This window comes from Chelon labrosus (assembly GCF_963514085.1).
Source record: "Chelon labrosus genome assembly, chromosome: 23".
Lineage (NCBI taxonomy): Eukaryota > Metazoa > Chordata > Actinopteri > Mugiliformes > Mugilidae > Chelon > Chelon labrosus.
This window is the reverse complement of record NC_140356.1, coordinates 11,940,484-11,953,706: the sequence shown is the minus strand read 5'-3', so window position 1 is coordinate 11,953,706 and position 13,223 is coordinate 11,940,484. Positions and strand designations below refer to the sequence as shown.

At 42.1% G+C, this 13,223-nt stretch overlaps 1 protein-coding gene across 1 annotated transcript in view; it reads left to right on the top strand.

The window, feature by feature from the left end:
* Nucleotides 1-619: 619 nt before the first annotated feature.
* The window catches only part of wnt5b (wingless-type MMTV integration site family, member 5b), a gene marked incomplete at its 5' end in the record, with an annotated part of 79,050 nt that continues 66,446 nt past the window's right edge, over nt 620-13,223 (top strand). The window contains one exon of the mRNA XM_084573934.1: nt 620-1,150. The remainder of the gene's footprint in view (nt 1,151-13,223) is intronic.

Below are 13,223 nucleotides of genomic sequence, written 5' to 3'. Positions count from 1 at the left end.
GTCGGGTCTGTTCCCCTCACACACTTGCAGATTCGCATCTTCACAGATTTTTGTACCAACTACCCATGCCGACTGTCCCCAAGTAGTGCAGACTGGTGCAGACTTTGCCAAACGGGGAATCGTGGGTAAAATCTGACAAAAAATAAATAAATAAATAAATCGTGGCGCGTTTCCCCAACTTGACAGAGTTTACATTATCACGACGTAAACTTCACATCGTCAGGATGGCCGAGCGGTCTAAGGCGCCAGACTCAAGGTTAATCTCCTTCCTGAACTTCGAGGATTCTGGTCTCCCCATGGAGGCGTGGGTTCAAATCCCACTCCTGACACAGATTTTTATCCACCCTCCTTCATCCCAGCTCCGTAGCACAGAGGAGAGACACACCTTTCTTTCCTTCTGTGGGCAGTTTCCACACCAGAGCAGAGGACAGTCGTGGAGCAGAGACAGCTCTCTGTGCTCTTTTGTTTCGCTCCACTCCTCCCCCCCACGTCCTCGCTCCTTCTCAAACTTCTCGCTCTGTTTCTCAGCGCGTAGCAAAACTTTGGAGAGCACCCTCCCCACACCACCTCCTCCTCCTCCTCCTCCTCCTCATTTTCCCTGCGTGCGTAATTAGTTGGAGAGCGTTTGGAAACTTGTGATGGCCCCGAAGAAATCACACTTTATTCCTGACACCTGTTGCTGAGTACACGGCGCACACAGCTGTGTACAACGAGAGGCGTGCGCTGCTCATTTTGTTTTCTTAAAAAAAAAACATTTCTTACATGACAACTTGGGACTTCTGAGCACTGACAGGTCCGCGGATCGCCGGAGGCTGCGTGATACCTCTGCACGGTCCCTGACATCGACCTCTTTTTGTGACTCAAACGAGGACTTTTCGTGAGACGCCGAGGAGCAAAGAGGAAGGAGGGCTATTATTTTTTTTTTCATGTGTCCAAAAAGTGACAGTGTTTGTGTCTGAGTCGTGCGGTGAGCGCTCTGCAGCAGGCTGATGTGGGATCTTTTCTTCCCCCATAAAGAAAAGTACACCGATCTGTTTGCAGTTTCCCAGCCGGACGGAGAGTAACACTTTTCGGGTTTTGAGCGCGTCGGATGGTGGGAGGAGAAAGTTTTCTTGGAGAGCTGAGACTTTATTCCAGCACATCAGACCAGGTAAGAACTACATTTGATTCATGTTTTTTTTTTGTTGTTTTTTTTTTTAAGAGGAGGGTTTTGAAGAGATAACACAAGTACAAGACGGTCATTACGTCTTAAATACACTTTTCATGCGCTAAAGGATGCACAAAATGTAAGATGGTGTTTTACTATGTTTAAATCTTTACTCTTTAACTTTTTGTAATGTTTTCTGTGAGTTATTGTCTGTTCTTTTGTGTTTAAAGTTGTGCACTTTGGTTGAATTTAAATGATAGATTCCCTGGTGTGAGTAACTTTGCGCGCCCTGAACAGGACGCAGACATCCGATGTTAAAAGGGTTTTGGACTTTGTTCCATTTGAACTTGTTGACGTTTCGTCCCCACAATGTTTCCGTTGTCACAGTCTGCTTACAGAACGAGCTTATTTCATGACATTGGCTCCCATATGACAGTGGTGAAATGCAGTGTGTGTGTTTCTCTGTGTGTGTATGTGTTTGTGTGTGTGCCAACCCCATCGGCCTAAATGAAGGCAGCTCTCTCGCTTTGCGGTGAAGACCAGGACTATTTTGGTCGAAATGTTGCACAAATGTTTCTCTCAGTAAAGAGAAGCTGCTCTGCCTTCATCTGGGCCCGAGGCTGGATGGAAGCTGAGGGTGACTGTAGCTCCGGGGGGGAAAACTCTGGACCGAGTTCACTTTAATTCTGACAGGTATTATAAACACAAATCTGTCACATTGACGGTGGAGGAGGATGTCCAGATTTGTGGCATGGTAGTCAGAGGTGCAGCCTGTCGGTGTATCCACAGCGGCTATAATGAGTGTCTAGGTTCTCTAGTAAGAGCATAAACTCAACTTTAGTGCTGCAAGTCTGAGCCTGAACAAGATAAAACTGACGGCGGTGTAATATCAGTGTCTGTGGTCGACTAATGTCATTGAGTCTGAGTTTATAACGTCTGTCTTCTTGGCGATGAGACGTCCACTGACCTGTGGACTTGGGTTTTTACGGTGACCTCTGACCTCAGCACGACTAGCCGAAACCTACTCATAAACTGTTCAAGCATGGGAAGAGTTTGAGCAAGCGCCTCTTGTTAACGTTTGGAGCTTTTGCCTAATCCTCACACGTCCAGCACACATGTGAGGAGAAGGTAAAAGTTCAGCGTCACGATAAAGGCGTTAAACGCATTCAGTCACATCAACGTCGGATTTATTTTTTTCAGTTCACAGTTGAGCAGGAAAAGGTAAGAAAATAAATCACATTTTCTCTGGTGAATCCTTAATGTCGTTAAATACTGAGAAGAATCCGCGCCACATGTGAAAGCAGACTATCAGATTCAGGAAAGCTGAGGCCCGTCTCTGGCCGTGACGTCTCCGGTTCACTTTTGTGTTTTTCATAGTTTTTAAAGTCGGAAACCTGCATGAGTTGTGGACCGGACTGACAGCAGCACTGATAAAACCTGCAACAGAAGAGGATGTGTGTGAGGGTAGCCAGTAACATTAGATGTGTAGATAGGGGTGGTGAAAAGTGTTGCTGTCAACAAGTTAGCCATTAGAGAGAGATAATCTCTCTTCCTCCTCCCTCCTGTCTACCAAGTCAACTTCTGTTCTTTCTCTTCCCTCCCTCTCTCCCTCCTCTCCCCCTCCTCTCTCTTTCATTCATTATTTTTCACTTGCGCCATTTTAGCTTTTCCCATTCTTTTCTGTGTTTTGTTCACTCAATAATGCCTTCAGCTTTGCATCTGAAAAGTAGACAAGTAGCTTTGCCAACAAGTGAACCAGACTGACCAGATTAACGCAGCAGCAGCAGCAGCTACGGTGAAGCAGTTCATATACACGGGGCCATGTAGGGCCATCAAATCTGTATTCTGAGCATCTTTTCATTTTTTCTTTTCTTTTTTTTTGTCTGCGTCTGCCTGCCCGCCCGCCTGCCCTCTAACTGGTGAGAAAGACCTTTTCTCTGACTAAAGCGCCGTTCGAGTGTCTCGTCCCTCGGGACTCGGTAATTAGGGAGGGCGAGGGAGTGAGTGCGTGTCTCCACGCCAGACACCCGAGAAGATGGGTTGTCTGCAAACACAAAAGGATCCTCAAGGTCATTCGGGAGCATATTGTAAAGTCTCTATGCGCGTCCCAATATGGTCAGAGTCAGTGGTTTGAAAATGAGGAAGCATTTTTTTATTTAAAGTGACTCTCGTGTTTAAAGCAGTTAAAATGCCTTCAATCTCTGCATGTATGCGTGCTAATGTGTCCTGGGAGCACTAATGACTAAGTTGGACCCACGCACCCAGACGGTGGTCAATGTGAAGAGGATGGCCTCTTCAGCTCTTCTGCTGAAGAGCCTGTATTTTAAACGCTGGTCTCTGATTGGCTGACTTGAACCATGGGAATTTCTCCCAGCGCAGTTTCTGACAGAAGACGGCTTAACCTCTCCTCTCTATTGAAGATGACCACGGCGCTGACTTTGACCGTGTGAAAGAACTTTTTTGGGGGTTTTTGTGTAGCTTGAGATTTAAAGATGATGTTGAACATTAATATGAAAAGATTTAAAAACATCTCTCAATCTCTTTTAGGTTTTCAACTGTTGCACGGACAAAAAGTCATGATGCACTTTGACTCACAATTTTATCAACCTGTTGATTAACCCATTATGATGCAGATTCATCTGTTATGTAAATTAGCATCATTTGTTCTCCTAGTTCTGCACAATCACGGTAAGGCAGCCAATTACACGACAACAATCAGTGGGACGCCTAATTAAAGAGGTTGTTTGCTGCTGGTTTCTTTATGTTGCAGACACAGAGAGTGTCAAAATATACAACATTAGAGGCTGGTTTATATACACCAATTAGGCATAACATTATGACCATCTTCCTAATATTGTGCAAGTCTCCCGTGCTGCTGCCATCAAGGAGTGTCATTGCTATGGCGTGGGGCTGTCTGTTCTGGTCTAGGTGGGTGATACATGTCTAAGTAACATCCACATGAATGCCAGGTCCAAAAGTTTCTCAGCAGAACATTGAACTGTGACAAGATGGTCAACGTTATTTACTTCTCCTGTCAGTGGTTTTAATGTAGTGGCTGATCAGTGTATATTAAATTTGGAAAATACAACTGACGTGTAAAGAGAGCAGAAACAACCCCAGACAACCTTATCCAGTTGATGACCCACAAGAAAAGGAAGATCGGTCTGTGTTAGACAGCAGGGATAAATGCGAGGATGAAATCATTTGTCAGGAGTGGGATTTGAACCCACGCCTCCATCAGGATACCTGAAAGCCCCATACCTTAGGAAGGAGATAACTCTTGAGTCTGGCGCCTTAGACCGCTCGGCCATCCTGACGACTCTAAATCAGCCTAGTTACATGGATTTTAGAAAAAATAAAACAAAAAAAGAATCACAGGACTGCTTGATGACTTTACTTTGAGGCAGCAGTTTGCACTTGAGCTGCTCCATTTGAGTGTGTTGACAATGCACTGCGGCCGTGCGGTAGTCATTATGGTCAAGCGCTTTTCTGCAAGTATCAGACCACTCTAAATGTTACCCTGTGGCAGTCCTTGGTGTCTGCGCTTAGTGTGTGGATGCCTGTGTGTGTGTGTGTGTGTGTGTGTGTGTGTGTGTGTGTGTGTGTGTGTTTCCTGCCTTTTTCTCAGCCACTGGTTGAGGAGTTTTCAATGATGTCATGAGGGCGCCAGGGTGGAGTGACATGGGGTTAGCGTTTGGCCAATGTCCTGATTCCAGCAGGCCTCAAAGTGTCTCTGACCTGCTTCTATGTGAGTGTGTGTATGGTCGCTGGAGGCAGCGGTCAGCAGCTCTGTGCTAGCAGTGTCCGACACTAATAGTAAAAGTGGTTTATTGGGGACTTTATGGAGCCTGAAACCGTTTTATAAATCCGGTGGCTGGTATAAGGGGACAGTCAGAGACCAAAGGGCCACAAAACACACAACACGAGACCAGACGAGCTGCAGTTACTGACCACAGATTCCTTTAAGTGAAATCTACAATTTCAGTGTTCAGTTGAACGGTTTTAAAGATGTTTGTTTATAACGATAGACATTTTTCCAACAAATTAAAGTTATTGTATGCAACATTCAGCAATGACAGATATGGATTTTTATTTTAAGGTAAATTTTGAGGACACATAAAGGTCCTGGTGTGCCAAGCCGATTAGATTTTGTACGTGTTGCTTTCTATAGTGGAAACAGGAAATCAAGACAATAAAAATATTGGAAAGACTTCTCTCTCTGAAATGCCCATCAGCTTTAGTTAATGTACATTTGAATTTTTGTTTGAAATTTTCAGTACTCGGAAAACAAAGTCCATAAAATATCATGATTTTTCATGTTGTCAGGAGCGTAAAGGATTTGAAACATTTATAAATTTATAATTTATTAGGCTTTTTGTCATGAAAAACAAATGTCCATCCAGGGATATAGTAAAAGAAGGTAACTTTATCTATTTTAAGGCGGCATAAATGACGAGCAAGATCACAGCCATGATTAAAAGACAGATGTTTTAGTCCAAACTGTTTTTTTCTTTACCAAATAGATAAAGGAGCAACTGCACAATGGCCTTTATTATCTTTTTTATATTTATTATCATTTATTTTAGTTAAACAGGTCTTTGAATATAATTTTGCTAGTTATTGTGTTGTCCACCGTGGGGCTCGAACCTGCGATCCTGAGATTACAGGATTTAAGATTATATGTAGCCCGGCTAGCTCAGTCGGTAGAGCATGAGACTCTTAATCTCAGGGTCGTGGGTTCGAGCCCCACGTTGGGCGACTGTTTTAATTGACGTGTAATTAATAGCAAAATATTGATAGTCGAAAAGTTTCACTCTCAAGAAACACCAAACCAACACTAACCACTTCATGTCCTCTGTTTTCATTTTGTTTTTTATATTGTTAATTATTATTAGTTACACAGTATAATTATTTCTTTGGGCTGGAGCATCAGAAACTGTTTTTGTTCTCCTTCCCAGGTTCTGTTTCATTCTTCCTAACTCCCCTGGTTATTTTTAACAGTTTGTTTCTCATTTACTCTGTTAAAGTACATTTACTCCCTTCTTTATATGACCACAGGTGAGCTAGCAGATTTACAGCTCAGTTACAGCATTAGCATTGTGTGAACCCATTTGTCAGGGGCTTCATTGAAATGGATGTTCATCTATATTTAAAAGTCTCACACTACCTGTACTTCTCTGTGCTGGGTAACTAAAGTAATCTAGAAATTATACAGGCCTGTATCAGCTTCAGAATCATTGCCCTAAATTTGGATCACGTAACCACACAGATGTTTTTGCATCTTCAAGTTCGAGAAACTTGGCTGAAACGTACCAGCGAAACGCTCAGCCAGTTACTATAAATCAACCAAATAAACACCAAAATCATTACAGAGGCGGTACTCTACTCTATTTTACTCGTGTTTCCCTTCTTCTCTCTTCTGCACTTTTCTGCTCTTGCTTTCTCCTCCCAGTAGCACTGATCCAGTCCTGATAAAACTATCAACAGCACACCTGCGCAGGGGTTGGACACCAGTCACACAGACACACACACACATAAACACATGGACGAACACAAACCCAAACAGATGGGGAGAAGAATCTTACTTAGCACATGCTCGCTACAGTAAGCCTGTTCTTATCAGCTCTTAGTCCCATCTCACTTTTCCATCTTTCTCCTGTTCCATCACTCTTCGTGTTTCTTTCTGGCTTCATTTAATTAATTTTTTTGGTTCAGATTTGAGGCGAGCTCCAAGAATTAAAGCAACAGCTGATTTATTCATTTAGATGCATAGGGATTGTGCCTCTTTTGTCCTTAATCTAATTGTAATAGAAAAACGAAGTCGCCCAACGTGGGGCTCGAACCCACGACCCTGAGATTAAGAGTCTCATGCTCTACCGACTGAGCTAGCCGGGCTACTGATTGAACTAACGTACCCTTAAAAAAAAAAAAAAAAAAAGAAAAACGCGTTGCCTGGAAACGTTTAATGGATTTTTTCATAGAGTAATATCTAATTTGAGTTTTAATCACGAAAAAGGAAATGTTCATCCTGGACTACAGTCAGAGAATGTCTCAGTAATGGCAGCTGTTCCTCATTCTTAAATGCCTGTGAGGCTTGTCTGTCATTTAGCTCATGGTACATCCAAAAACAAAACTAAATCAAAGGCTCGTTGGTTTTTCTTTAGGCCTTTTCGTCTCTCGCCTCTCGTGGCTTCTTCAGTACTAAATGACTGGCGTTTTGTAACTTATTTAGACGAATGTAAATGGATAATATATTCCCCAAAACGTTTCAGCCCTGGTCACAGATTGAGTCATTAACACAATCTGGATCTCGAAACGCGAGTTTTAAGTCAGCAGCACATGCAGAGATAACGTTTAACATACCTAACGTTTCCTGCCTAAAACTCTTGCGCCCAACGTGGGGCTCGAACCCACGACCCTGAGATTAAGAGTCTCATGCTCTACCGACTGAGCTAGCCGGGCTACACGCAGGTGCATTCTGGGTAACATGGCGGCGGGAGATTTTACACAGTCTATGATCAGGAGCTATAAATCACCTGTGTTGTGTCGCATTACCTGGCTTGATTTATGAACTTTCATCAAGACGTTAGTTTGACATGTTTAAGGTCCCAATGCCTTAAATGGCCTGACTGTATTTGGGTATTGAACGTGTCTGGTGGTACCCTTCGGAGTATGGAGTCATTAGAGTGACATTAAAAAGGAAAAACTGGTAGAAGAATAACTAAATAAATATTTGGTCGCCAGGTGATTGAAAGTTTGGTCCATTTGGTCCGTATACAGAAACAAATTGATAAATAATGTTTTATTCTTTGTCATTTCCACATTAATCTTTATTCTTTTGCAGATATTTTTCATTTCTGTGGCGCTCTTACGACTCCATACACTCTTGCGTTGACTTGTTATATTATAAATCATTTCGTCTTATCACCGTCAGCCAGTCAGAACAAAATCTATGAATGAATCTGTTCAAATCAACAGCATGTCCCTCTAAAACAAACACACACACACACACACACTGCACATCCATCTGACTCACATTTGCTCAGTTTTAGCAGTTTGTTTACTGCAGAGGCAAAACAATCTGGCAAAAATGTGTGACACTGAGCAATTTGTTTGTGTTTAAACGGTTTTGGGGTGGGAGACAGATGAAAGAGAGTCCAGATGAAGGGAAAGAAAGAGTGAAGGCAAAAAAAGACATTTAGTCAGATGAGAGGAAACGCTGCCTCTTACTGGTCGACGCCTGCTACTACAACAGATCAAAGAAAACAGAAGGAGAGGAGAGAAACATGAGTAAATTCAGACTTCAGAGTTTTATGCCACTTTATATTTGCGTCTCTGGGTTTTTAACGCCTCTTGGTTTCCGATCACTTCGCACTCGCTGCTCGTCTTTGTGCTTTTGCAGAGTTTCAGAAGCGTGGCTCTTAAATAAACCGCTCGCTGTAAAGAAAGTCAGATAGAGAGAGGGCAGCAGATGAATTCAAATGATCCTTTCACCATCTCTGAGCCTGACGTGTTTGTGAGTCACACCACATAATATAACATCTGCCCAAGATCCATAAAACCTCACAACCGTGATTTTCAAGCAAACACATTAGCAGCTAGAAAGGCTTCTCACTCTCTCTGCCTCTGTGGGTTTGGATGTTTTTGAGTTCTTGTGATTTTTCTTTCATATTTTGCATCTCCTCTTTGTGCAAAAATCTTCCTTTTATTTATCTATTTATTTATTTTATCTGGTTTCACTCCTCTGCATCCTGTGTGTGTGTCTGTGTTGGAGGAGTCGTTGTACTATAATGAGATTCCCAGTGCCCAGGTGCTCTTTCTGGATAATTACTGAGTGTGTTTTTCTGCAGCCAGTCTCCCAACTGAAGCAATACAAAATCTGTCAGCACACGCACACTGAGGGGAAGAAGGAGAGAGGAGATCAAATTAAAATTTTGTATCTCGTTTCTGATGGCAAACCAGCCACTCTCTGGATCTCACTCTTATTCTTTTAGTTATTTATTTGTCTATTGTCAACCCTTGTTTTTTATTTTTCTCTTTCCACCTTTCCCTCTCAGAATTCCTTTCTTTCTCTCATCGGATCAGTCTCTCTTCTGTTTTTGCCTCTGCAGACGGCATTGATTAACACACAAAAACAGTTTTTGCTTTTCAGAACGCATCCATCCGTGATTGGCTGAAGTGATTTACTGATCTGAGGTTGCTTGTAGACTGGACAGACGGCAGCAGAGCACTGCATTGCGTTAAAAGAGGACACTGACTCTTTGCCAAATTAGCTTTTTAGATAACGAGGAGACCGTTTCAATCTCTGTTTGTCCGGTTTTACAACTAAAATGAAGAAACAGTTTCTGTTTAATAAGATTCTTTTTATCAGACCGATGATAAAAACAATACACTTAGCTACTTTATAGGAGAGGCAACAGCCTGAGCTTGCATTATCTTAGTCCCTCAGTTGAAGTGCATTACTAAATTGCAGAGTTCTTTCAAGCAAGCATCCATTTCATGGAGCTGTTGCATTTGTGTCTGGTTCTGTACTGGGCAGCAGCTCAAAAAGCGTCCACACTCTGCTAATCTTTGGATGCACAAGGGTTAAATCACTTAGCACCGTTGCGCCACAGCTCCTGAGTTTCATCCTGCATATTTTAACACATGCAGCAGCATATATTTCACATCGGCGTCTGCCGCTGCCGTGCTGCTGCTGCTGCATCGTCTGTCAAACGTGCACGCCTCCCGCATCGAGATCAGAATTGTGTTTTTCATTACGTCCAATAAATGTACAGGGAGCTGTCTCGCTGGCGTCGGCGCAAGGACATCCTGGATGACACTGGGACGCATGTGACAGTGACAGCAGGACGTTGTCTGAAAAATATGCGTGTCATCAGAGCTCTTATCAGCTGGAGCAAAGGAAGTTTAGGGTGCAACTTGTCAGCATTGCATTGTAATGAATGTAAAAAGACTCAAACATCATTATTTATACATCTACAGGTCACATTTTTGTGCAGAATTTCAGATATCATGGATGTGCACAGTCAAAAAAACAAAAACATTTTTAGATACCCATAATCTTGAACCAGAATTTTGTTTTAACTTTTATCTCCCAGACTTTTTCTCCAAGCATTGCTTGGGTTTGTTGGACTTTCTTTGAGAGGGGTTCAAGTTTTTAAAATGTGTCTGCTGCTGCTGCAGTAACAGTGAAGACAGACAGAGGGCGCTACATTACTGAAATAGTGGACATTTAATAGAGGAAAGAGAAACATGACTAAGGAAGGACAGGAGTGAGAGGTGAGAGGGGGGAGATAAAGAACAACAGAGGTAAGTAGGAGACCAGGCAGGGAGAGAAAAAACTCAAGAAGAGAGGAATGTTGGGACAGGACAGTGAGGAGATAAATCAAGAGATAGCAGTTAAAGGCGACATTTTAAACTCTGGTGTGAATTCTCTCCCCCCTCTCGTCTTCCTTTCTCCTCTGCAGACTTTCCTTTTTTGTCTTGGTTTCTTTCATCCAATTAAAGGCTATGCTTCCTCCAGCCTCCCTCTTTATAATTACCCTCTCGCTCTCATTCTTTCCCCCCCTTACATCTGACCACCAACCCCCTTCCCCTTCTCCACCTCCCACCATGCATGGTTGGGTCCAGGCCATTTGCTTCCACTCCAGCAGGGCGGTACCATTAGCGACCAGCAGGGGAATTGTTGTTCTCTGCGTGCAGCAGCTGGGTACAGGTGTGCTGATGCTCTATTGCATCCGAACTTTACGAGTAGAAAAACTCAAACTCCTGACATCTATCACAGTAAAGAGACAGACTATATATTTTCTCTGCTCTCATATTTGCTCCTGTGCATTACTTTATTTGCATATTTTTCTGTAAAGGACATGCACTCAATCATAAATGATTTATTTTATATTTGTCCATACTTAATGCTCAATTTCATCTTTATTCCCTTTGCAATTAAAGCATAGAGACAGTGACACAACACAGCTACAGTAGACACACCAGCTCTCCCGTCGTCACCAGAAAAATGACAGAGATGGTCAGTTTTTTTAAAGGCGACTGAAAGCGCAGGTGTTTAAGCATCTATAAACCCTCCTGCAGTTGTGTGACTATGTGCAAAAATCCTTGAAACATGTGTTTAATGTTGGGAAAGCATCCTTTTAACCCAAAACCTAAACCTTATCCAAAAATCCAAAGAGTACAATGCAGCTGCTATGTAAATAAGTAATGGTCCAACACGGGACAAGAACCCCAGTCTCCTGTAAGAAAGTCCAGCATTCATATTTGCTCTACCGCCCCTGTCAGACTTGTATCATCTAACAGTGTATAAATAACCTATCAAGTCATGGTATCAGTGCTCATTTTGTGATTTGAGCATGTTATTGCTTTCTTAACCCCTAGCCATCATATGCCATGAATACGAGAGCAACTTCTACCATTTAACACTAGAACATGTGCGGTTTTCAGCGTGTGGCTTTGGAAACGAACAAAGATGTTTTTAATTTGATTCAATTCGATTCAAGTCCTTCTGAAGCCCCACCCAAAAATAAAGTGATTTGCTCGTCGTCCATAGCTTCGTAGGTAGCTGACACGGGGTGTGGTTGCCTAGGTCAGTGTTTTTCAACCTTTTTTGAGCCAAGGTACATTTCTTTTCATTGAAAAAATCACAAGGCACACCACCAACCAAAAATGTTAAAAAAATTAAACTCTGTAGCCTATATTAACAATATAAAGTCAGTGTCTTGAATAGGAATCAAATAAACATAAAGAAAAAGGTCTTATATATATATATATATATATATATAGATATATATATATATATATATATACAGACAGCTATATATACACAGACACTTGACAAAGGCATATTATTTGCAGATAATAATTAATTTGTTTTCAAAAAACGTTTTTTAGATCAATTAGGTGAAACTGGATAATTTCCCACGGCACACCTGACGATTTCTCACGGCACACTAGTGTTCCACGGCACAGTGGTTGAAAAACACTGGCCTAGGTAACCCTCTTGTGTATTTCTCTGAGCAGATCATACAAATATTGGAATATATCAGAACATACCACCAACGATCGTCGCGCCATCTGGTTTCACCCATCGATCCAAGCCTGCTATAAGCACGGTGAATTGGATTGAAGTCATGGATGTTGTTTACCAACAGTAGGCGTTTGTAGATCTTTATGTTTCATATATGGACTGTATCACTCACTCTGATCGGTCTTCATCTCAATTGCATCGCAGTTTTGCAAGTTGAGATTAGTTCATTTGTCCGTCATCGATAAAGCTCAAGGTCTCTTTCTGCCACATCGCTGCTAGTACCTCCCTGTGTGTGCGCTTTCTAACTGGTTTCATTTTACTGGATGCTGTGCTGTGACTCATCATTTCCCTCCGGTGCCACTCTGCCTGGTTTCTCTCTATCTAGTTTGTGACTTTGTTGGTCAGTTTTTAATATTAGTCAGCATAAATCCAGCAGAAACTTGCTTAATATTACCACCACTATTCATGTTAATTTCCCTCTAATTCACTGCTACTAGTAGTAATTCAGTAACCTTGCCCTTCCACAACATTTTTTCACCATCTGTTGTGTTTATTTAATATAAATATATTTAGTCTTCCTGAAATTTATTCTGACATTTAAATCCTTGTCTTTTGGACTGCTGGTTGGACGAATTAAAGTGTTTTCTTCAGGCTCTGGACATTTCTGATTGGTATTCTTGGCTATTTGAAGAAATCAACAAATCAGTTGCTGTTGATTGACAAAAATATTAGATATTGGTTGTAATAAATTGGAACGATTGTGATTTTGTTAAAGAATAAGACAAAGGTAAAACGTTTTTATTTCAGGTGCACACACCAGCCCTGCAGCCACAGTAACGCTGGCAAAGTGTGACTCATCAAAAATCCGTTCTCCATTGGCTCTTTTTTCTCTGTCAACAACTCCCCCTCCTCCTTTTTTCTTTCAGCCTCTTCCCTTCCTTCTCCAGTTTCTCACCCCCACACCCTTTACCCATCACTGGATACGGACGAACACACACACACACACACACACATACACCCCTCCAGCTCTCCTTCAGTCCG